Below are 27,507 nucleotides of genomic sequence, written 5' to 3'. Positions count from 1 at the left end.
ATAAATAATATAGTAACATTATGCATTATTCTAAAGACAATAAAATGTTTTAAAATAAAATCTAAACTGGCAATTTTGACGCTTACCACTTTCTAAGGACTAGCTCTTTCCTAGTCTGTAAGCTTCTAATCCTCTCTATGCTTTGCTTCCTATGCTTTGGCTATACTGTCCTCTCACTTTCTCAACATCTTCAATATCTCCACACACCACAGCCTTTACCAGATGTTTCTAACGTTTGAGATATTTGTGTATAAATATTGCCGGCTTATCCCCTTTCATCATTCAAGTTCTGACTTTAATATATCTCCTCAGAGTGGCTTTCCTCTATTATCTCAACAAAAAGAGTCCTTCCTCAAATATCTTCTCTGTGTATTCAAAAAGAAAAGCCTCATCTGATGCCAGTTCAAGAACTGTGTGTATTCGGTCAACAGCAAGATAAGTACAGAAAGTACAGAATGTGTCCTGAGCAAATTTTATGGCAACTCGATATTGCTGCAACAGTGGTGGTGTATGAAAATACTGATCTGCAGTGGCTTTGGGCGACAGTGAGAATCAGATGTACTGGTATACCACACTGTGAGAGTGCATGCTCAGTCATGTACGATTCTTTGTGACTCCATGGACTGTAGCCTGCCAGTCTCCTCTGTGCACGGGATTTCCCAGGCAAGAATACTGCAGTGGGGTGTCATTTCCTCTTCCAGGGGATCCTCCTGACTCAGGGATTTTGAGTCCTCTGCTTTGGCAGGTGTATTCTTTACCACTGTGGCACCTGGAAGCCACTGGTGTACTGCTTTACTTATTCTTATGCTCTTGAGAGCACTTATGGGCATGTGGATTTGTTCATTTATTTTTAATTTTTCCCCATTCTAATTAGAACTAAAACTCTTTAAGACTGTAGATATGGGCCAACTTCTTCACATGAATATTCCAAAGTGTAGAACAGTATTTAAGTGTTCAAGTCTTCAAAGCAAATATATTAAAAGGCCATGTGATAACATATATTCTTGAATATGGCAGGTAGAGATCGTTACAAAAAATTGCATAATTTTTGAAATTCTATGATAGAGAAATTTTACAACAGATTAGTTTCAAAAATACTGAAGAAAGTAGATTCCTTGTCAATAAATCATGAGTTCTTAGTGGACAAATATATCTAAATTCACTGGGAGTTGCTTATTACCTTTGGAGTTTATTTGTAAAAAAGAGATACAGATCACTTCTACTTTTATTTAAATTTTATGTACAGCATTTAAATAAAAGTTGTCACAGAGAATCAGTTGGTGTTGACCACAGAATCAATAAGATGCCATTTACTTCTAAAGAATAATCAATAATTGAATAAGTGTACATTATTTCATCTCCTTTAATGTAGATAGCTGAAAAATGATGATGTGTTCTTTAGTTTTTTTATAGTATGTTTTCTTTCATGGTTAAATCTTTTTAAAGTTTGCTGATGTGATTCCTATGTCCCTTCATGCATTTTTTTTTTCAAAATTCAACCAATTAGCAACATTTTTCAAACATTTTTATTGGAGTATAGTTGATTTACAATGTTGTATTGGTCAGGTGTACACCAAAGTGATTCAGTTATACATAAACATATATTCACTCTTTTTTTAAAGATTTTTTTCCCCATATAGGTCAAAATATAACATTAAGTAGAGTTCCTCAGCAACGTTCCAATCTTCATTAAAAACTGCTGGTGTTTGGCATCTTCAATAATGTTATCTCTATTAGTTTAAGACTAAAAATTTTATATGCTTGAATATTTATGTTTTTTCCTCAAGTTTATTGTGCCCTCTTTAAAATTTTTCATTTTTAAGTTTTTAAAGCAATTGGGAAATAGGAAAAATTTCTCCAATTCAACCATTTGTAATGATTTATATAATACTGTCACTCCTCAAAATTAAGATTAAAAAAAATTCAGGTTTACATACAAGAAGTCAATAGTTTTATATGTACAACTAGATGAATTTTGACAAATCCAAATCCATTTATGTAATGACCATAATAATCATGACATAGAACAATCTCCATTGATCAAAAGTTCCTTCATGACTCTTGTCAGCTAGTTACTCCACTGTCAGTCTCTGATAACCACTGACTTATCTTGGAGGGCATCATGAAATATGTATTCCTTTCTATGGCTTTTCACTTATATTTTTGAAATAAACCCACGCTGTTGAATGTACCGGTAGTTCGTTTATACTGCTGAGTACTGTGCCATAGCATGATTACTCTACAATCTTTTAATCTAGTTTTTCAGTTGACAGACCAATGGGTTATCTCATTTTTAACCATTATTTTTAAATCTGCAGGGAAGATTTGAGTAAAATATTTTATATGCCTATCTATATGTTTTAATTTCTCTTGTGTCAATACCTAGAAGTGGATATGTTGGGTTTTATGCTAACTATATGTCTAACTTTATAAGAAACTTTTTTGTATGATATCAGATTATCTATGACTATAGTGATGGGCAGACCCAAACCATAAAGCTTTTGCAGAGTACTGGTTATATGGTGGCATCATTTTAACAGCTAAATCAATTTCTTAATGACAGTTGAGAATTCTGTCTCTTCCTGAGGCAGTTTGGATGGTATATGATTCCAAACAATTTCTTTTTACACAAAATTTTAAACTTTATTATGAAGTCATTTATAGTGTTCTTTTATCCATTTAAATCTCTGTTGTTCTAAATTAAGATCCCTCTTTCAAACTTTTCTTTTCTCTTAGTCATTCTTGCCCAAAGTGTATGTATATTTTTCTGAGCTATTATTTGCTTTATTATTCCCCTCTTTTATATCTTTTAAGTATTTTGCATTTAACAATATATTTATGATTAAACTATTTTAACTTTCTGTTTTTGGTTTAATTATTTGTTCATTTTCTCACTTCTTCAATGGATGCTTAGGTTGTTATTTATCAGTTCTGATATTCTAATAACAGTAGGTAAATTTACTTCATTTCTAAATACTGCTTAAGATGTACATCATTTTTATATAACAGTATTTTCAAATTTGTTCAGATGTATATGTTTATTAATTTTTCTTTAAGCTTTGAAATATTTAGAAGTGCATTCTCTAATTTCAGTCACCATTCACATTAATATTTTGATTATTTGATTGTAAATTGGCTGTAAATTGAGTGTAACAAAAAATAATGTCTGTAGAATATTATTATAACTTTTAAAGTTTGTTGAAATTTTATTTGCAACCTAATATATTGTCAAATTATTCATGTCACTTATGTGCTTTAAAACAACATAGATTCTATTGGCATTGAACTCAGGTTTTTGTGTATACACAAGTTGGTTATCACTTCAAGTAATTAGTTATGATAATTTCTTTGAACATTTAACATTTTTGTTTATGTTTTAATTACTGGGATAGAAATGTTAAATTATTCTGTAGCTCTTCATTATGGATTTTTCACTCTCTCCTTGTGTATAAATCCATTTGTGCTTTATACATAAAGCAACTTTAATTGATGTATATATAAGTTTTAGTTTTATCTCTTTGGTAAACTGCTTTTTCCCCCTAATAAAATCTATTTGTTTCTGGGATTAATATAAGTACACAAATTCTTAATATTCTCCTAATAAATCTATTCAGTTTATTTTATTTTACTATTTTTGTGTCAAATATCTAGATTGTTTTAAGGTTCCTTTTGTTATTTTGGATAGTTAAGATTTTGCATATTCATTCATAGTTCTTGCTATGTTATGCATTTAAATGTTTAGTATATATTGTCCAACATGTTTATTGGTTTCACAAAAAAGTTTTGTTTTTTTAGGGTATTTAATACCCATATCCCCCCAAGCTGTGCTCACAAATGCATCTTCCTACTGGAACAAAAGTGAGTTAAAACATAAAAGATGTTGAACATATATGCTTAATATCCTTATATGGCTTCTTGTTTTTTTTTTTTTTTTTACCGAATTATATGAAATGTAGGAATATGGAACAAAACTGCTTATTTTCCAGCATCAACTATTGTCAGTCTTATGCTAGTCTTTTATTTTTATTTTTTTTATGTTATTCTTTTAATTCCAAACAAAGTACATATTTTTCAGACTGTCAGAATCATTATAGTCTATCTGGACTCTGAGTTTTCATACACTGTTTTCCAGTCTACCAAGACTTCGTTACCTTTGTGAGAAAGCTATCCCAGACTATCCATAGGTTGAATGCCTTTCTTAAGTACTTCCATAATGTCTGGCACTATTTCTGCTTTTGTATTTCTTTCTAGGATTATAATATTCCTTTCTTATGTCTATCTTCCATTATACTATATTATTTGAGGACAAATTTGACCATTTGTACTTATTGTTGTTAATTTTAGAGCCTGATCCTATATTTGTTACATACTTTTTAACAAATAAGTATAACATATTTCAAAATGGGTCAACATTTGGTCAGATTTATGCTGGAATTACTTTTCCTCTGCATTACAAAAAGTATACTGAGAAGACATCTAACTGCTTTAAAGTTCAAATGTTCTCTAATTGTAGGAACTTTCTGATATTTGAAAAATCAGAATGCAACCAGGTATAAATGTCTCCATTTAATCTATCACATAGTTCTGTTAGAGTGTATGTAAGTGTGTGTGTGTGACCCTAAGTCCTTTAAGGAGTAGATATCAATAAAAAAATAACATATGTAAAATGTTTATTGGAGGAATGTCTATGAAGTACAAAGAGGAGAGAGATCAGAGGCAGGTGGGAAGAACATTCAGACCACAAGCTGACTTTGCAAAGTTTCATACCATAAATAGGTTACCATAATGTTGTCTTTTACTTAGCTAAGTGTAAAAAATCATGCAACCAGTCCACAGAGATACAGATAAAGCTTCTCTAGTCCAATGTAAATAAATTAAATCTTGCACATTTTTCTAACCTAATATTCCATGAGAGTAACCCTCTGCCCAACACCACAACCCACAGAGTACTTGATATTCTGTGACTATATAATCACCATCCTTTGTAGACATTTCTTGGTCACTCATGTAATCATTTCTAGTTACTGGAGTCCTTCCTTTATAGATATTTATATATGTCTCCACCACTGAGCTATGACCTACTGAAAGGCATGGTACAGTCTAACTCACTTTGTAGACATTCAATCACTGGAGTTAATTTTTCAGATGAAAACAGAAGTAAGAAAGTTGCTTTTTTTTTTCATTTAGGTTGCAGTATAAGCAATTTCATGTTAGAAACATGACCTACTATTAAGACCCTATAAGATCTAAAAGTAAACACATATTTTAGTCTCTAGTTTTTAAGTGCCCACATTTCATCTTCTAAAAGAGTCTGGTAAATATACCTAATCAGAACATTCCACTCTCTGATACTCAGCATTTAATCTTCTGAAATTGGAGCTAACGCTACTGAAATTTATTTTAACTGTCAGTCGCAGCTTCGCAGTTTAACAAGTTGGAGAGAATGTAAAAGCAAAAGTGGCAATTGGTAATAATTTTCTGAATGAGGGAAAAGTTCTTCAGCAACTCAAGTGTTGTGCATGTAATTATTGTCTTTTACATGATTTTGAACTTGTTTTTTGTGATTTAAGTCCGAGATAAGTACACAGTCTTTTTCTAGACTAACGCAAGTAGGTTGGTAGATGTATTAAGAGGACTGTCAGTGTTCCATTTGAACTGCTGCCATCTCTTTTGCACTTAATAATCACTGCTTTTTGACTTGCTAATACTTAGACAGCCAAGTACAGCACATGTACTACCTGACATTATTTTGTTTTCAATTCAAGACTAAACAAGATATTAAAATTTTAATATACTTAAATTTCTTTAAAAGCATTTCATAATGCAAGACCGGCAGCACCCAGCCTTTGAAAACATCCAAATGAAATATCTATTGTTCAACTTTCATTTCTTTGTAAATTGAAAACTACGTAAAATAAAGAACAATTAGTCCCACGGAGAGTTTAAAGTAGTACAGCTATAAGAATTAGAGTCTGTGGACTCTAATTTTGGGCTTTTTATATACATTTGATATTATTTGTTATATTTTAAAAAAATCTTGAAGTGCTCTTGAAATCATCTTTAAGTCAATGTGTCATCTTGTTATGAGTAACTACGGACACCTTAAAAGAAAATGGTTTATACCATTCTTTGACCTTCCCTCTGTGTTTCTTTGGGAAAATTACTCTCTATTAAATCGTATGTTTCATGATGAAGAAATCAGTCTATATATTTACTGTTTAGCCCTGAATATTAATAGTACTTGGCACATTTCTTGTAGGTACTCAATAATTACTCATTTAGGGAGATTCAATTAATTATTTTTACACCTATACTTATTTTAAGCTTTTACCTCATATAATTAGCTTTTCCACAAATACACTGAACGCATCTTCTAATTTTTAAAGGTGAAAAATCACCCCCATATATGACAGCTGAAAACAGACATAATCACAAAATCACTGCAGATGGTGATTTCAGCCAGGAAATTAAAAGACGCTTACTTCTTGGAAGGAAAGTTATGACCAACCTAGATAGCATATTGAAAAGCAGAGACATTACTTTGCCAACAAAGGTCCGTCTAGTCAAGGCTATGGTTTTTCCTGTGGTCAGGTATGGATGTGAGAGTTGGACTGTGAAGAAAGCTGAGCACCGAAGAACTGATGCTTTTGAACTGTGGTATTGGAGAAGACTCTTGAGAGTCCCTTGGACTGCAAGGAGATCGAACCAGTCCATTCTGAAGGAGATCAACCCTGGGATTTCTTTGGAAAGAATGATGCTAAAGCTGAAGCTCCAGTACTTTGGCCACCTCATGCAAAGAGTTGACTCATTGGAAAAGACTCTGATGCTGGGAGGGATTGGGGTTAGGAGGAGAAGGGGACGACAGAGGATGAGATGGCTGGATGGCATCATGGACTCGATGGACGTGAGTCTGAGTGAACTTCAGGAGATGGTGATGGACAGGGAGGCCTGGCGTGCTGCGATTCCTGGGGTCGCAAAGAGTCAGACACAACTGAGCGACTGAACTGAACTGAATGCTTCTGTGGGTCTGGAATTAGAAAGAGACTTATTAAGTATCTTAATAACATAGGCTAAGTGGCTTACAAACAACAGAAATTTATTTCTTACAGTTCTGGAGGCTGGAAGTCCAAGATCAAACCATTGGTAGATTAAGTGTCTGGTGAGATCTCACTTCCTAAATGGCTATCTTTTATCTGTAACCTCATGTGGCAGACAGAGTAAGCGGTCTCTCTGGGGTCTCTTTCATAAGGGTACTATTCATACTCATGAGGTTTCTGTCCTCGTGATCTAATTACCTCCCTGAAGTCCCACCTTCTAATATTATCATTTTGTGGGTTAGGATTTCAATATATACATTTAGAGACAACATATGCAGTTAGTCTACTGCACTAGGATATTATGACTAAGAGTTACTCTTCAATGAATTGGTGACTATATCTTGAACTAAAGAGGACTAGAGCAGCTGCAAGCTTGTAAGCATCTCTCGCTCTGTGTGTGTATCTCTCTCTGTTTCTGCCTTTGTCCTCTACACTTATTTAGTCTTGAAAGTGAAAGTCGCTCAGTCCTGTCCGACTCTTTGTGATCCCATGGACTGCATAGTCTGTGGAACTCTCCAGGCCAGAATACTGGAGTGGGTAGCCTTTCCCTTCTCCAGGGGATCTTCCCTATCCAGGGATCGAAACCACTATTCTATTATTGTCCCTCCTAGTGGACCCTTTGGGTTTCTCGCAACATGATGGTCTCAGGGCAGTGGGAGTGCTTACCTATTGGCCTAAGACTTCAAGAAGTATTATTGTAGTAAGCAAGGTGAAAGCTGCATCACTTTTTCATGATCAAGCTCAGAACTCATCTAGTTTCAGTTATAGGACACTATATTTATTTTAAAAGTCACAAATATCCAGTCCTACTGCAAGGAAAGATGAGGAAGCCCTTGCCACTCACTGTGAGAAATGTCAAAGAATTTTTACACACATTTTAAAACTACCAAAGAAGATTAAGCTAAGGTATGTAAAGATATTTTGGCCATAATCAGTATCTACTATTCATCTGACCATATAGAGTGAATTGAATTAAGTGAGGAATGTTCATTCTAATAAAACCTGTGTTCATCAAGAAATGAATAGTCAGTCAAAATAATACAAATAAATTATGACCCACTGATTGCAAACTTAAAGTATAAACTCATTAAGTATCTTTGTATGGGATGGGGACAATAGTTTTCTTATTACTATTAGCCATGTGTGTGATTAGATACTTTTATATTCAAGTTCAGGTTTGAATAGTAGTTTCAAATATACATTGAATTAGAATCAAATGGTAATAGAGAAGAAAGCACTGAAAAAAAGGGTGTAGTTATTGTTTTTGTATCTGTGAGTTCCCAGACTTCCCTGCCTTTATATTATTTCCTTATTTGATCATGCTATTTAAAGGAATAGAGAACTACCAACTCAGTTCCAATACTGTTATTCCCAATGAATGGAGTTACTGGCAAACTTTGATTTCAGTAATCCCATTCTCAATAAAAATGCAGGCTTGGAAGTTAATTCCAAGGTTAAAGAAGGTTATTTCCAAGTGACTACTTTTCATTTCTCAAATTAGTAAGAATTACATGCAGCATTTCTTCTTGTGCAAGCCAATTCCTTCTAGCAATTCCTTTTCTGTTGTTCTTCAAATTCCTAGCCAGCTGTTATGCTGGGAATTTTTTTTTTTTTAAGGTCAAATTGAATAAATCAAATAAATAAATAAATAAAACCTCCTAAAGCTGCCCTGTCCTAAAACTGTCTTGTTGAAACCTTCTGATGCAAGCCATCCTTCAAGGGCAGCCTTGAAAACATACTATAAAAAGTCACTTGCTGTTTAGATTGACACATTCTATCACACAAGTGACCAAGAGCAGGAAATAATCATCTCTGAAGTCAACCCCCTAGGGTTGCTTCTCATATGAGTTGCCAGTACACTGGAAATAATGCATATAGGAAAGGAAGGACTGCAGTTTTTTCTTTAAAATGATAAAAAAGAGAAACAAATGGCATGAAAGTAATTTGATATTAAATCAAGATGACAGTATTGTATTAACCCTTCTTGTTGAACCTGTACACAGGATGACAAGCAAGTGATTACATGAAAGAAGTTCTTGCAAACTGAAGAAGAGAACAGGAAGAATAACTTGTGATAAATCCATTATCTATTTGTAATACAGCATAGGGTGAGATGGTGGAGTTGGCATCTTAGCTTTCATGTGAAAGTCTTTAAATGATGTTGATAGGAGTAAAATCGAGCAAAAAACCCCCCAAACAGTATTTCCTTATTTCTGAAATTTTATAGAAGCACTCATACTCCCAATGACACTGATTCCATTAAATATTTGCTTATGTTTTTCTCAAAGATTATCTAAAGATATTTAAAGATACTATCTGAAGATATACCAGTGAAGGCATTTAAGATAGATATAGAGATATAGATACAGAAGTAGATATATATATATATAAATATATAAATCAATAAGTAAAATTGCAAACAGCTCAATAAAATATGATTATTTAGCATTATTTAGGAAAAACAAACCTGGGGCCTGTAGACTGTTATTCAGCATATTGTTTTGGTATAGTGGAGAAAATCTTAATCTCTCTTAGGAGACAAGATGAAATTGCTACATATGTGTTTTCAAGAACAGGAAATTGGAGTTTTATGGGATACTTAAGAGAAGTAGGCAGTTCTGAGTCATACTTTATATGTTGTTTTTTTTTTTTTCAAGAAATTAGGAAAATAAAAGTCCTCAGACCTGGCCCCAGATAGTTACCAGTGCTTTTCTTAGTGTGAAGGAAATAATTAGTAGCAGCCCTGTAATACATCTGCTCTGTATTTAGAACTGGACAATTAGAAGGAATAAAGGACCACAAGTAAATCTTCTTATAAACTAACATGCTAATGTGTTCACAACTCCCCTTTATTACAGACCTTCTAATGGAAGCATCAATATTAGTTACTAGTGAAAAACAAACAGAGTTGCTAACTATGAAATAGTTTTAGCAAGATTTACCAGATATGATTACATACTTTATTTGTAAACAAATCAGGCATTTATGGTTGGTTGGAGAATGGGAGCTAGTTATGTAACCTGTGCAATTAATGAGTTATTTAAGAGGAATGTTCCAAAATCTAAAGAGCTTCCCCATAAAACCAATGTCTCTGCATGTGTCAGTACATGCTGCTCAAAAAGAAATGTGTCTCTTAAATCTGAAAGCAATATATATCGAATCTGGGATTTATTTTTATTTTTTTTATTTTTAAGAACTACATTCCTAGCCTAAGACTTCTCAAAGAAAAGAATGTTTCTGCTGACCCAAGTTATTGTGTCTTTTGAATTATTAGTAAACCTTAGTATGACCTATGACTCCTTTGAACCCAATTTACAAATAAACCACTTGTCAATAATGCATAAACAGATAAACATTTATCCAGCAATGTGACTCTTCAACTAAGTCTATTGCACATGGTGTTGACATTAGCAGACAAAGGTAGGAAAAGAATCTGCATCAGTTGTTTAGTGAACAAACTCTGAAACCTGACTTCAATGCAGAATACAAGTCTTATTTTAAAAATTAACCTAAAATTACAGTTGATATGTTCACAAATATTAACTTATGTTGAAATATTATTTTTAAAAACTTTCAGCAATACAAGTAATCTTCCTTCTTGCAATAGTTAACTACTTTAATGAAACATTAAGCTTTGAAAGGGACCTACTTTAGCCAAAACAGAAGTAGGTCAAGATAAGAGAAGCAATTGATTTAGCACCTCTAGCATAAGATTTTGCTATCTTCAGATCAATATTAAAAACATATTTGCATTTTGTCTTTTATTTATATACATATAAATATATATATTTTCTTATATAACAAAAATACTTATTGAAGATAAAATAAACTGTTCAATGGAAGCTTTAGGTGATGGATACAAGATATGGTACTATTATGTTTTTTCTTTGTAGAGTATGTTTCATGATTATAATCCATTTTCTCCCAAATTTTATAATCTTTGGCACAGAATCATACTGGTAATTGAATCTAAAAAAAAACAAAGCAATTTAATCTGCTTAAGATAAAAATTAAATAACATTTTCCCTGCTTTTCTGACATTGTAATCTATTTATTGAATCCTTAAAGCTAGATTGCTTTAAACCCTTAAAACCCTGTTCAAGGCTTTGCAGATACAGCTATAAAAGAATCAGGCACTGAATCTCTCACTTATGGTCCAATGGAGATATATAATAAAATAAAAACTGATACAGGAAAAAAACTAAAACTATATGTGTGTGTGTGTGTGTGTGTGTGTGTGTGTGTGTATCTGTGTATATGTTCTGTGTGTTCTCAGTCATGTAGCCATATCCAATTCTTTGTGACCCTATGGACTATAGCCTGCCAGGCTCCTCTGTCCATAGGATTTCCCAGGCAAGAATACTGAAGTGGGTTGCCATTTCTTTCTCCAGATCTTTCCCACCCAGCGATCAAACCTGCATTTCTTGTATCTCCTGCATTGGCAGGTGGATTCTCATCACTGAGCCTCTTGGGAAGCCTGTACACACATACACACACACACACACACAGAGGTAATTTAATTAGGTGGTATAAAAGAAAAGAAAAATGCATATCTGTGAAACAGATTGAAGTAGACATTCCATCTGCTTTATTTAATCTTTTTAGGGACAATCCTAAAAAAAATTAAGAAAATGTTAAAAAGTTAAGATTTAAAGTATGAGTAGAAGGCATGTTTATTTTTATTCAAAATTGAGTTGCTTTCTCTGTATGTGTATATTAACAATGTAGCAGCTTAAGAAATCACTCAAAAATGTATCCAAAGGATTTGAATAAAACATATTTGTGAGAAGCCTCAAATAGATTATACTCACTGTTTAATTTTCATTTGTCTATGGTAGGGACTATATCTTACTCATTTTTTTTCTCTCTGACATTAGCTTAGTGTGAATTCTCAATATGGAATCATAGAGGGCATTTCTAACAATAGAAGTAATCAGCAAGTCCTTACTCTAATGAAATTTACTCTAATCTTACTCTAATAAAATTTTTGCATACTATTTTAAATATAGTTGATATTTTTCTGCCTTAGATGAGTATAATCATACAAGTAGCACAAGCTACTTCATTGTATGAGAAAGTTAAGCTGATTTAAAAATCATATTAACCCTTTTCAATATGCTCCTTTAATAATCCACTATTCAGCACAGTCATCCACATCCCAAGAAGAATCAAAATAATTTAGTCAGTAAGGAATGAACTACCTAGTAGAAAAACTGTTTAAATAATAGCTTTCTCTACCCTGCAAAACAGAAGGCCAGGATACTTGAGGTAAAATTGGCTAGCTTCTCACTTAAAAATCTCTTCTGTTGGTATACGTTGGTTTCAACATCTAAATCTGAATTTTGGAAACCCAGAAAAAACTTACACACTTTAACAAAAATGTACACAAAAATAGTTCCAAACAGCACCTAATTCTGCTCTATATGTTTAAATTTGGTTATGATACATTGAAGAAAAATTAATAATTTCTTATATTTTTGAATTAATTAAAAACAAGGCCCAATTAACAAAAAAAAATTAATGCATGAGATTTCACTACCTTTTCTCCTCTGCCTTCTAAAAAAGGACTCTGATTGCTTATTAGATTTGTGTTATGAGGTTTGTAATTGATGTAATGTATTCTGTTGTTGATGGTGAAGAAAAAATGAGACTAAATCTAGCCAAGTTAATTTATATAAAATGAGAGATTGAGATGCTACAGATAGAAATGTTATCAAGGGAGTTAGAGGAATATATATGACAAAAATGGGCCTTTGGGAATGATTAACAGCTGATGTGACTGCTGTTGTTCAGTTGCTAAGTTGTGTCCAAGTCTGTCACCCCATGGATTGCAGCTCACCAGGCTTCCCTGTCCTTCACCATCTCCTGGAGTTTGCTCAAACTCATGTTCATTGAGTCGGTGATGTCATCCAACCATCTCATCCTTGGTCGTCCCTTTCTCCTCCTGCCTTCAGTCTTTCTCAGCATCAGGGGCTTTCCCAGCGAGTCTGCTCTTCATATCAGCGGCCAAAATATTGGAGCTTCAGCTTCAACATCAGTCCTTCCAATGAGTATTCAGGGTTGATTTCCTCTAGGATTGACTGATTTGATCTCCTTGCAGACCAGGCAACTCTCAAGAGTCTTCTCCAGCACCACAATTTGAAGCCATCAATTCGTAGGCACTCAGTCTTTTCATTTAAGTAACTAAAGTCCACTGGGTCACAGAGAGTTGGATATGACTGAGCAACTAACACTTCACTTCATATCACTTTGGCTTGAAGTCCCTAGCCAGCCTGTCTTCTTTTCCTAACTTTTCAGAGTCCCTTTATGTTCATTTCATTAAACAATATTCAGGGATTTTACTTTTAATTAATAGTATAAATAGGAAAAAATATGTCTACTTCATATTTCTTATGTATATTCAGCAATTTCTTTTTCAATTTTTTCTTAAACATTTCTGCTTTCAAATCTCACTATTCACATCATAGGTAAAAAGGCTCTTTCCCTACACTGGGCTGCTGTCAGTAGAGGCATAGCAGAGAGCAGTAAAGAGGAGCTCCTTCCTTTTCTAACCAGAGTTGTATCAAAGTAGGCCTTCTGGAGAGTTTGAACTCCCAGGTCAGCACAATGATCATGAGAAATGCCTTACCTAAGTTATCAATAAAGGCTAATGGGGAAACTGAACTTCCATACCCATGGGTCAGTTACTGTCAGCTAAATTGTTATGAGTTATACATAATTTATAAGTAAAGAGAAACAGCTTACATATCCAGAAATAAAACATTAAACATCAACAGTATTCTAAAAACAAACCACAATCATCCCTCACCAATTTATTTGGTCCTGTGTCATTGATTCTCACCTCACTGCTCTTGGGTGAGCAGTCTCATGAGCCTGCCTGCTTCTAGATTAGCATTCTGATTTCCTGACTCAGTCCACATGGATAACCTCAACTCAAAGTTGGTGAAGTGTTGTCCTCTAGAGGCTATAGCCAAAAGCACCTGGCATAGACCTTTCCCACAAGGTTATGCAACACTCCATCTGGCATGAGTTGATGGCAGAAGTCTTCAGGGAAGCATCAGAGCAAAACAAAACAAGAAAATATCTGTTGAGGACAGAACATTTAATATTGAAGATTAGATGTCCATGTCCATGATATGCTCATACAAAGTTGGTTATTTTTTGTAGCTAATGAGATAGAGCAATCAAAAAATAAATCAGAATTGTTATTGTTCCTCCAGAATTCTGTCTTGAGTGCCACTTCTTTCTTATGCATGCTATACTTACAACCAGCAGACAATGGTGGCAGCAAATCTCAGGGTTCTCTAGTGCTTGAATGTATTAGAATAGCCTATTCTTAATATATCAGGATTTTGAGGAAACATTTGTAGCACATGCTGAGATACAGCAGTGAATAAAGGGCCACAGGATCTTTTGAGAGTTATCTTTCATGAAACTGTCCTTTCTCCCATTATCCAAACAAAGGAAACAACAATCAAAATCACCTTCTGAGCTCCCAAAGCCAGTGACTGACTACATATTCTTTCCTTACTCTTACACACAGGAGCCTGTCAACTCATTTTACTGGTCATAATCTGTAAATTGGTTTTACAATTCTGCACCCTTTTCAGAAGTGATAAGGAAATAGTGGTTTCTATCAGAATACTGAATATCTTTTTAGCATATCACAACTAAAATGTATGTAAGCATGATTTTATATGTATATGCATGCTTATAGATATATACATTCATTTACTTATTTTTTTTTTGTGGACAGATGTCTTTAGTTAAAAATAATACTTTAAGTGACTTGGTCTTTTGGTAAATTATCCTCTACAGGAACTCAGCCAAGATATTCTACAAGAAAAGCCAGTTTCCAAGCTGTCTTTAATTTGATAAAAGATAAGTCTCTAATTTAATGTCTTTGAGACAGCCCCTCCAGATGAACACAATGGATTAATAATCAATTCAAATTAATGCTATTCTTATTAAATTATAGAATAGCTTATAAGATTGTATAGTTATAAGCAGACTCTAGTAGATGAATCACAGTTTATTGTATTTCAATAGTCTATTTTGTGGTTTGAAACAATTAATTTTAGAAGAATCTTCGTGATAAAAATAATGTACTATTCTGTTTTACGCATGTGAATGTATTGGTAAACATCTATGGAGATTATAAACTGATGGGGAAAAGGTAAAAAAATACTTTCTTATTTAAAAATATAGCTGGAAATCAAAACAGTCAGAATATTTGGAACAGATTTCTTAAATATTCTCCCAGTTGTTACAAATATTCTGACCTCAAAGCCAGAAAGTTTTGGATGGAAATGTGGCTGATAACTGTAGGTAAACAAAGGTCCCATCATTGCCTCTGTGCTATCCAGCATCCTGTCATCTATAATACAGGGCAAGCAGAAGTGAATATAGTCTTTATGTAGACACACACAGTGTCAGAGACTAACCCAATCCAATTAAATTCTGAAACTTAGGGCTATGCAGATAGTACAGAGATTGTCATAGATTCATTTAAGGGAGAGCATTAAAATAGACCCTTGGACAAGCTGACAGCATAAATATTTAAGATGACTTCAGAGAAAGTTAAAGACAATTATTTTAACAATGCTTAAATAATTTTCATTTTTAGTAGAGATGTTTTAATAGTTTTAACAATTTGTTGAGCAATCTTAATGAACTCCTTCCTGCAGCTTTAAGAGTCCTTTACATTTTTAATCTCATAGATTCAAATTTTGAGATATTTTCAACATTTGTCTGGTTCCAGGTCACAATGGGTAGGATCCATCTCCCCATTTTTTTTTTCCACTGAAGGTTCTAGCAACTAGAGTAATTTAGGGTTGCAAATAGTCTTACTAGCGGCCAAAATTAGGGATAAAATAAAAGGAAACTCCGGAAATATGGTTCTTATAGATTGAATGACACATTTTACTTTATTGGTCTGAAAACTGATTTAGTTTGGAAAGGCAAAAAGTTTCTTTCTCACTCATGTAAACCTCCATTGAGGGTTGGCCTCATCTTTTTCTCCACATTGACTTTACCTGGGGGCTTAGACTGACTGAAAAGTATGTATATGAAATTTTGGAAGAGGGCACAAAAAAAAGAAAAATGTCAAAATACGCCCTGGATCTTAAGGTTTCTTTTTTGAAGGAAAACAAATCACTTCCACACAAACTTCACTGGATAAAACAAGTTCAATGACAAGCAGAAGTCCAATGGGATGAAGGTAAAATATGAATATGTATTTATATCTATTCTCTTATGTTAAATTGACATAAATGTGACCACAAACATAAGTTTTACATAGAAGGAAGCCGTGCTACAGTTCTATCTCCAGAGCCCAAACAACTCTGAACTAACTCTTATCCAGTCAGCTTCTGTTCTCCACCACTGCTCGGCTTAGAGACACATTAGATTTTGAAGTTGAAGGGAGAGTGAACAACAATAATCTGGTTGCCATATTCCAAGATTAGCTATTGAAAAATGACTTTTTTTTCCTGGTGAAGTATTTTTAAACAGAATAATAATTATTTAAAGCCATTTTAAACAAGAGGATATATACATGGACATCATTCATTCAAAAATAATAAGTCATGCACTTGCTGGTTACATGTTAAGAGAGCTTTTTCTAAAAATATTTTCTATAGTATTTTCTCTAAATTTTGGGGAATAATGCTAATCATTACTAAGAAATATGTGTGTTGAAAAGAATGCATTTTATTATGTTTTAGGGTGTTAAAAAAAGACACAAAAAGTAAATGGTAATCACATACATTTCACTTTTAAGATGTCAGAAAATAAAATCAAAACATAGTACTTTATATTAAGTTCTTTATTCTGCTTTGATCTGGAATTCTTATGTACATAGCAACAGTAGAATTATCTTGGCTTAATGCTTATTTAGTATCTACTAGAATTATATTTTAGAGCAAATACTAGAGTAATAATAAAAAAAATCACAATTGAAATGCCTTCTCTAAAATTTTACTTGTGAATGAAGGGTTAAGAAACAGATTTCAAAATAATTGTACTGATATTGCTTTTATATTTTAAATGACTAATACATGTGGTAAAGTTTTTAAAATGATGGCTGATGAAATGTTTGAACTATTAAAAGCCTGCAAGTCTTATATGCCTCCCACCAGTGAAAATTAATGACAACTTGTCTGTTGAATTACCTTGTTCAGTGAACAAATCTGAAATGCAACAGTTATGCAAAAGCAATATGGGACATACACTGACATTTTCATAAACAAGTTCCTACTGTGACAAAATTTTTCTATTATTATTTTTGATGTTTCAGAGTCAATCAACCTGGAACACTCAATTCTGTAAGGTTAAGTTTTGCATGACTTCCTTTCTCATAATTGCACCAACCTGACTCTACAATAGTCATATAGGAACTGCTTATGCCTTGAAGCTTGTTCTTTTTTCTTTTTTAAGGAAAATTTTTTTAAAAATTTTTTTGAAGGATAATTGCTTTATAGAGTTTTGCTGTTTTCTGTCAAACCTCAACATGAATCAGCCATAGGTATAAATATATCCCCTCCCTTTTGAAACTCCCTACCATCTCCCTCCCCTTGATACAGAGCCCCTGTTTGAATTTCCTGAGCCATACAGCAAATTCCCATTGGCTATCTATTTTACATATGGTAATGTAAGTTTCCATGTTACTCTTTCCATACATCTCACCCTCTCCTCCCCTCTCCCCATGTCCATAAATCTGTTCTCTACGTCTGTTTCTCCATTGTTGCCCTCTAAATAAATTGTTCAGTACCATTTTTCTAGATACTGTATATATGTGTTAGAATATGGTCTTTATCTTTCTCTTTCAGACTCACTTCACTCAGTATAATAGGTTTTAGGTTCATCCACCTCATTAGAACTGACTCAAATGTGTTACTTTTTATGACTGATTAATATTCCATTGTGTATATGTACCACAATTTCTTTATCCATTCATCTATTGATGGACTCTAGGTTGCTTCCATGTTCTAGCTATTGTAAATGGTGTTGCAAAGAACAATGGGATACATGTGTCTCTTTCAATTTTGGTTTCCTCGGGGTATGTGCCTAGGAGTGGGATTGCTGGATCATATGGTGGCTTTATTCCTAGTTTTTTAATGAATCTCCATACCATTTTCCATGATGGCTGTAACAAATTATATTCCCACCAAGAGTTCAAGAGTATTCCCTTTTCTCCACAACCTCTCCAGCATTTATTGTTTGTAGACTTTTTGATGAGGGGCATTCTGACCAGTGTGAGGTGATGTATCATTATAGTTTTGATTTGCATTTCCTGCTTATTTAACTTCTATGCAGAGTACATCATGAGAAACGCTGGGCTGGAAGAAGCACAAGCTGGAATCAAAATTGCCAGGAGAAATATCAATAAACTCAGATATGCAGATGATACCACCCTTATGGCAGAAAGTGAAGAGGAACTAACAAGCCTCTTGATTAAAGTGAAAGAGGAGAGTGAAAAAGTTGGCTTAAAGTTCAACATTCAGAAAACGAAGATCATGGCATCTGGTCCCATCACTTCATGGGAAATAAATGGGGAAACAGTGGAAACAGTGTCAGATTTTATTTTTCTGGGCTCCAAAATCACTGCAAATGGTGATTGCAGCCATGAAATTAAAAGATGCTTACTCCTTGGAAGGAAAGTTATGATCAACCTAGATAGTATATTCAAAAGCAGAGATATTACTTTGCCAACAAAGGTCCGTCTAGTCAAGGCTATGGTTTTTCCAGTAGTCATGTATGGATGAGAGTTGGACTGTGAAGAAAACTGAGTGCCGAAGAATTCATGCTTTTGAACTGTGGTGTTGGAGAAGACTCTTGAGAGTCCCTTGGACTGCAAGGAGATCCAACCAGTCCATCCTACAGGAGATCAGTCCTGGGTGTTCATTGGAAGGACTGATGCTAAAGCTAAAACTCCAATACTTTGGCCACTTCATGCGAAGAGTTGACACATTGGAAAAGACCCTGATGCTGGGAGGGATTGGGGCAGGAGGAGAAGGGGACGACAGAGGATGAGATGGCTGGATGGCATCACTGACTCGATGGACATGAGTTTGAGTGAACTCTGGGAGTTGATGATGGACAGGGAGGCCTGGCGTGTTTCAGTTCATGGGGTCGCAAAGAGTCGGACACGACTGAGTGAGTGAACTGAATAATGAGTGATGTTGAGCATCTTTTCATGTGTTTGTTGGCCATCTGTATGGCTTCTTTGGAGAAATGTCTGTTTAGGTCTTTTCCCCACTTTTTGATTGGGTTGTTTGTTTTTCTAGTATTGAGTTGTATGAGCTGCGAGTATATTTTGGAATTTAATCCTTGTCAATTGTTTCAATTGCTATTATTTTCTCCCATTTGAGGGTTGTCTTTTCACCTTACTTATAGTTTCCTTTGTTGTGCAAAACCTTTTAAGTTTAATCAGGTCCCACTTATTTACTTTTGTTTTAATTTCCATTACTCTAGGAGATGGGTCATAGAGGATCTTGCTTTAAGTCATCGAGTGTTCTGCCTATGTTTTCCTCTAAGGGTTTTATAGTTTCTGGTCTTATATTTAGGTCTTTAATCCATTTTGAGTTTATCTTTGTGTTTGGTGTTAGGAAGTGTTCTAATTTCATTCTTTTACATGTATATTGAAGAATCCTTGCATCCCTGGAATAAACCCAACTTGATCATGGTGTTATGAGTTTTTTGATGTGTTGCTGAATTCTGTTTGCTAAAATTTTGTTGAGGAGTTTTGTATTTATCTTCATCAGTGATATAGGCCTGTAGTTTTCTTTTTCTGTGTGTTGTCTTTGTCTGGTTTTGGTATCAGGGTGATGGTGGCCTCATAGAATGAATTTGGAAGTGTTCCTTACTCTGCAATTTTTTAGGCATTAGCTTTTCTCTAAATGTTTTCTCCTGTGAATTTCTGAATTCTCCTGTGAAGCCATCTAGTCCTGAGCTTTTGTTTTTTGGAGAGATTTTTGATCACAGCTTCAATTTCACTGCTCGTAATTAGGTTGTTCATAATTTCTATTTCTTCTTGGCTTAGTCTTAGAAGATTGAACTTTTCTAAGAGTCTGTCAATTTCTATCTGTTTTATTGCCATATAGTTGTTCATAATAATCTCTTGTAATCCTTTGTATTTATGCATTATCTGTTGTAACTGCTCCTTTTTCATTTCTAATTTTGTTGATTTGATTCTTCTCTCTTTTTTCTTGATGAGTCTGGCTAAAGTTTTGTCAATTTTTTTAAGCTTTTTAAAAACAAGCTTTCAGTTTTATTAATATTTACTATTGTTTATTTCATTTCTTTTTCATTTATTTCTTTTTTAAAATTTTATATATTTATTATTTTAATTGGAGGCTAATTACTATAAAATATTGTATTGGTTTTGCCATACATTGACATGAATCTGCCACAGCTATACATGTGTTCCCCATCCTGAAACCCCTTTCCCCCTCTCTCCCCATACCATCCCTCTGGGTCATCCCAGTGCATCAGCCCCAAGCACCCTGCCTCATGCATCGAACCTGGAATGGCGATTTGTTTTACATATGATAATATAAATGTTTTGAAGCCATTCTCCCAAATCACCTCACCCTCGCCCACTCCCACAGAGTCTAAAAGACTGTTCTATACATCTGTGTCTCTTTTGCTGTCTCACATACAGGGTTATCATTACCATCTTTCTAAATTCCATATATATGTGTTAGTATACTGTATTGGTGTTTTTTTTTTTTCATTTATTTCTGTTCAACTCTTTATGATTTCTTTCCTTGTACTAATTTTAGGCTGTTTTGTTGTTCTTCTTTTTCCAGTTGTTTTAGGTATAAAGTTATGTTGTCTATTGAATGTTTTTCTTGTTTCTTGAGGTAGGATTTCATTGCTATAAACTTCCCTCTTAGAACGTCTTAGAACTGCTTTTGCTGCATTGCATAGGTTTTGAGTTGTGTTTTCATTATCATCTGTTTCTAGAAATTTTTCGATTTTCTTTTTGATTTCTTCAGTAACAAGTTGGTTATTTAGAAATGTGTTGTTTAGTCTCCATGTGTTTGTGTTTCTTATACTGTTTTTTCTTGTAATTGATATCTAGTCTCATAGCATTGTGGTCAGAGATGATGCTTGATAATGATTTCAATTTTCTTAAACTTACTGAGGTTTCATTTGTGACCCAAAGAGTGGTCGATCCCGAAGAATGTTCCATGTGCACTTGAGAAGGCGTATTCTTCTGCATTTGGATAGAATGTGCTGAAGATATCAATGAGTTCCTTCTCATCTAATGTATCATTTAGGACTTGTGTTTCTTTATTAAATTTCTGTTTTGATGATCTGCCATTGGTGTGAGTACGGTATTAAAATCTCCTACTATTACTGTGTTACTGTCAATGTCTCCTTTTATGTCTATTAGTGTTTGTCTTATGTATTGAGGTGCTCTGCTCCTATGTTGGGTGCATCAGTTCAGTCAGTACAGTTCAGTCGCTCAGTAGTGTCTGGCTCTTTGTGACCCCATGGACTGCAGCACGCCAGGTTTCCCTGTCCATCACCAACACCCAAAGTTTATTCAAACTTACGTCCATTGAGTCCATGATGCCATCCAGCCATCTCAACCTCTGTCATCCCTTTCTCCTCCGGCTTTCAATCTTTCCCAGCATCAGGGTCTTTTCAAATGAGTCAATTCTTCCCATCAAGTAGCCAAAGTTTTGGAGTTTCAGCTTCAGCATCAGTCCTTCCAATGACTATTCAGGACTGATCTCCTTTAGGATGGACTGCTTATATCTCCTTGCAGCCCAAGAGACTCTCAAGAGTCTTCTCCATCATCACAGTTCAAAAACATCAATTCTTTGGTGCTCAGCTTTCTTTATAGTCCAACTATCACATCCATACATGACTACTGGAAAAATCATAGCTTTGACTAGACGGACCTTCATTGGCAAAGTAACATCCCTGCGTTTTAACATGCTTTCTATGTTGGTCATAACTGTTCTTCCAAGGAGTGAGCATCTTTAATTTCATGGCTGCAGTCACCATCTTCAGGGATTTTGGAGCCCAAAAAACCATACAGTTTGACACTGTTTCCATTGTTTCCCCATCTATTTGCCATGAAGTGATGGGACTGGATGCCATGAACTTAGTTTTCTGAATGTTGAGCTTTAAGACAACATTTTCAATCTCCTCTTTCACTTTCATCAAAAGGTTCTTTAGTTCTTCTTCACTTTCTGCCATAAGGGTGGTGTCATCTGCATACCTGAGGTTTTTTATATTTCTCCTGGCAATCTTGATTCCAGCTTGTGCTTCCTCCAGCCCAGCGTTTCTCATGATGTACTCTGAATATAAGTTAATGATAATATACAGCCTTGATGTACTCCTTTCCCTATTTGGAACCAGTCTGTTGTTCCATGGCCAGTTCTAACTGTTGCTTCTTGACTTGCATACAGGTTTCTCAAGAGGGAGGTCTGGTATTCCCATCTCTTTCAGAATTTTCCAGTTTGTTGTGATCCACATATTCAAAGGCTTTGTCATAATCAATAAAGCAGAATTCGATGTTATTTTCTGGAACTCTCTTGCTTTTTTGATGGTCTAACAGATTTTGGCAATTTTATTTCTGGTTCCTCTGTCTTTTCTAAATCCAGCTTGAACATCTGGAAGTTCACAGTTCACATACTGTTGAAGCCTGGCTTGGAGAATTTTGAGCATTACTTTACTAGCGTGTGAAATGAGTGCAATTGTGCAATGATTTGAACATTCTTTGGCATTGCCTTTCTAAGAGACTGGAATGAAAACTGACCTTTTCCAGTCCTGTGGCCACTGTTGAGTTTTCCAAATTTGCTGGCGTATGGAGTGCAGCACTTTCACAGCATCATCTTTCAGGATTTGAAATAGCTCAACTGGAATTCCATCACCTCCACTAATTTTGTTGCTAGTGATGCTTCCTAAGGCCCACTTGACTTCACATTCCAGGATGTCTGGCTCTAGGTGAGTCATCACACCATTGTGATTATCTGGGTTGTGAATATCTTTTTTGTATAGTTCTTCTGTATTCTTGCCATCTCTTCTTAATATCTTCTGCTTCTGTTCAGTCCATACCATTTCTGACCTTAATTGTGCCATATTTGCATGAAATGTTCCCTTGGTATCTCTAATATTCTTGAAGAGATCTCTAATCTTTCCCATTCTATTTTTTACTCTATTTTTTTTGCATTGATCATTGAGGAAGGCTTTCTTATCTCTCCTTGCTATTCTTTGGAACTTTGCATTCAAATGGGTATGTCTTTCCTTTTTTCCTTTGCTTTTCACTTCTCTTCTTTTCACAGCTATTTGTAAGGCCTCCTCAGACAGCCATTTTGCTTTTTGGCATTTCTTTTTCTTGTTGGGTGCATAGATATTTACAATTTTTATGTCTTCCTCTTGGATTAATCCCTTCATCATTATGTAGTATTATCTTTTGTAATCTTTATTTTAACATCTATTTTGTCTTATATGAAGATTGCTACTCCAGCTTTGTTTTGCTTCCCATTTGCATGGAATATATTTTTCCATCATCTCACTTTCAGTCTATGCGTCTTGAGGTCTGAAGTGGGTTTCTTGCAGATAGCATATATATAGGTCTTGTTTTTGTATCCATTCAGCCAGTCTGTGTCTTTTGGTTGAGCATTAATCCATTCACCTTGAAAGTAATTATTGATATATATGTTCCTATTGCCATTTTCTTAATTTTTGGGGGGTTGATTATGTAGTTAATTTTTCCTGTGTTGTGTTTCTTGATTATATAAGTCCCTTTAATATGTGTTGTAAAGCTAGCTTGGTGGTACTGAATTCTCTTAACTTTTGCTTATCTGAAAAGCTTTTTATTTCTCCATCAATTTTGAATGAGATCCTTGTTGCATACAGTAATCTTGGTTGTAGATTTTTCCCTTTCAGTATTTGAAATATATCCTGCCATTCCCTTCCAGGCTGCAGAGTTTCTGCTGAAAGATCAGCTGTTAAACATATGGGGGGGGGTTTCCCTTGTATGTTACTTATTGCTTTTCCCTTGCTGCTTTTAATATTCTTTCTTTGTATTTAGTCTTTGTTAGTTTGATTAGTTTGTGTCTTGGCATGTTTTCCTTGGATTTATCCTGTATGGGACTCTTTGTGCTTCTTAGACTTGATTGATTATTTCCTTTCCTTATTGGGGAAATTTTTATCTATAGTCTTTTCAAAATTTTTCTCATATGCTTTCTTTTCCTCTTCTTCTTTTGGGACCCCTATAATTCAAATGTTGGTGTGTTTGATATGGTCCCAGAGATCTCTGAGACTGTCCTCAGCTCTTTTCATTCTTTTCACTTTATTATGCTCTTCATAAGTTATTTCCACCATTTTATCTTCCAGCTTACTGATTTGTTCTTCTGCTTCAGATTTGCTACTATTGATTCCTTCTAAAGTATTTTTAATTTTAATAATTGTGTTATTTTTCTGTATGTTTATTCTTTAATTATTCTAGGTCTTTGTTAATTGATTCTTGTATTTTCTCCATTTTGTTTTCAATGTTTTTGATCATCTTAATATCATTATTCTGAATTCTTTATCAGATAATTTGCCTATTTCCTCTTCTTTATTTGGACTTCTGTGTTTCTAGTTTGTTCCTTCATTTGTGCAGTATTTCCCTTCCTTTTCATTATTATTTTTTTTTAAGTTATTATGTTTGAGGTCTCCTTTTTCCAGGCTTCAAGGAAAGTTGAATTCTTTCCTTGAAGAAGGTTGAATTCTTTCTTCCTTTTGGCTTCTTCCCTTCTAAGGTTGATCCAGTGGTTTGTGTAAGTTTTGTATAGGATGAGAATTGTGCTGAGTTTGTTTGTTTGTTTGTTTTTCCTCTGCTAGGCAAGGCTGAGTAGGGTGGCAATCCTGCTTGCTGATGATTGGGTTTGTATTTTTGTTTTGTTTGCTGTTTAGATGAGGTGTCCTGCACATGGTACTACTGGTGGTTGGGTGATGCTGGGTCTTGTTTTCAAGTGGTTTCCTTTGTGTGAGTTCTCAAAATTTGATACTCCCTGAGGTTGTTCTCCAGTAGTATAGGGTGTTGGAGTCAGTGCTCCCACTCCAAAGGCTCAGGGCTTGAACTCTGGTCAGGAACAAAGATTCCACAGTGGTTTGTTATGGCATTAAGTGAGATTAAAACAAATATCCAAAAGTGAGAAACCACAGATAAACTCCAGACAAATGGCAGTTACAAAATCAGGCAAATAATAACTAAAATAATGGAATATACACATACACATATACACCCATGAGCAAAGTCAAAACAGTCCAACAAAAATAAAGTACAAGAGATTGACCTGGCAAACAAAGGAAATCAAATATTATATTTACCAGTTAAGAACAAAACTAACTTAAGCACAGACTGGAAAACAAAACTAAAGCAAGGTGCCAACTGGGGAATAAAGCAATGAAAACAAAACTAACGAATATGCTGAGAGGAAAGAAAAGAAAGAAAAGAAAGAAAGAATAGATATGCAAAGTTAAACAGAGGTAGACAAGATTTATATACATTAAAGATTAACTGCAAGGAGAAAAGAACAGTAGGAAAGGCAAACAAAGGAATAAATGTTGAAAAGTATAATAGGTTTAAAAAATTAAAAATTTTAAATGAGAGAGGGGGGGAAAAAAAAAAAGGAAAACTCCACAGAACGGCAAAAGTGCAATGTAGAGGCAGAGGTTTATGACAACAATAAAAAATGTGACTGAGACCAAAAAAAAAAAAAAAAAAAAAAAACCAGCTCAAAAGCTTAATTGGATTTCTTAGTGCCAATAAAATAGACCACTACAACAGAGGAGGAAAAAACGGAAAAAAAAACAAAAACAAAAAAACAAAAATACAGAAATACAGAAAGAAAAAAAAATCCAAAAATATCTATAGAACATGTCAAAAAATAAGAACAATAAATGTTTTTCTTGAGTCACTGCTGTTAGAGTCATTTTCCTGGCTGGGAGTCACAGTCCACCTTACCTCCCTAGGATGGCCTCCAATACTGTGCTGCTCTCTGAACCTGCTGTGGGGGCAGCTCAGATTTTAATCTGGTCCTACTCCTGTGTTCTTGACTCCAAGATCCACAGCTATCAGAGCTAGTGCTTTTTCTTTTGTGGGAGCTTTCAATGGGCTTTTATATATTCCTTAGACATGGAGTTGGCTTAGTTGATCGTGTGGATTTAATCTGCAGTTTGTATGGTTGGTGGGAAGGTTTTGGGTCTTCTTCCTCAGCCACACTGCCCCTGGGTTTCAATTGTGGTTTTATTTCCATCTCTACATGTGGGCCATCCACTGGGGTTTGCTACTGAGGCTGCCCTGGAGGACTTGGGTTTGCCCCTGAGAGGGCCAGGTGTGGAAGTGGTGCAGCTGCTTGGGTTGCAGGGGTTCTGGCAGCATCAGGCACTCAGGGGAGTTGGCGGCTAGGGCAGCAGGAAATATAGTGCTCTAGAAGGGTATGGCAACCAGTATTGGCCAATACTCTCCAGTATTCTTGCCTGGAGAACCCCCACTCTGACAGAGAAGCATGGCAAGCCACAGTCTACAGGGTAGCAAAGAGTCGGACACTACCGAAGCAATCCTGCATGCATAGAAGCAAAGGCTTTCTTGCCTGTGGCACCTCTGGCCCAGTGAGAGCATGAAGGTGGCATGGCTGCTTGTCTTGCGGGGACCATGGTGGCTCCAAGTGTGCAGGGACACAGACTCCCTCGCTGCAGGAGTTATGGCTCTATCAGTTTTTTTCGAGCCTCTTGTAGCTGGCGATCTGAAGGCCTCTTTGGCCAGTCTTTCTCTGTAGCTCCACGCATTCAGGCACTTAGGAGGGTTGCCTTGTCTGGGATCATTCTCTGTTGTTCAGTGCCTCGGGTACATAGATGGCCTCTCCCTGGCTGGAGTCCTACTCTGTAGATTGGTGCCTCAGGCACTTAAAGGGGCACCCTGGGTATGGTCCTGCTCTGTAATTCAGTGTATCAGGCATTTGATGGGCCAGCCTCTCTACTGTTCAGCTGCCAATGCTGGTGTGTGGGGAGACAGAGGCTATGGTGATGGCTCCAGCATCTACGTGTGACTCAGCAGTACTGCCTTGCTTCCGTGGCTGCCTGGCTTTCCTCCACCAGCATCTCCCATCAAGATCTCCCCCCTCACATCCCCTCAATCCATCTTTCTGCAGTCAATGGCAGCCCTTGCCCTGGGATTACTCCACAATCCCTAAACTCCAGCTCCCAGCCGCTGCACATTCCAGAAGACCAGCGTTCCTGTCATGGGTATGTATGGCTGCTGCAAGGACTGTCTAATACCCATCCCATTTAGGCTGCCACAGATCAGCTGTTTCACTCTCAGCCTTAAATGTTTCTCCTCTGACTCAGACAATTGCCCTGCTGTTGGGATCGGACTCCTGCTTCAGTTCGCCCACCTGCT

Source organism: Oryx dammah, unplaced genomic scaffold (assembly GCF_014754425.2).
Source record: "Oryx dammah isolate SB20612 unplaced genomic scaffold, SCBI_Odam_1.1 HiC_scaffold_22, whole genome shotgun sequence".
In the NCBI taxonomy this organism is placed as follows: Eukaryota; Metazoa; Chordata; class Mammalia; order Artiodactyla; family Bovidae; genus Oryx; species Oryx dammah.
This window is presented reverse-complemented; position numbering follows the sequence as displayed.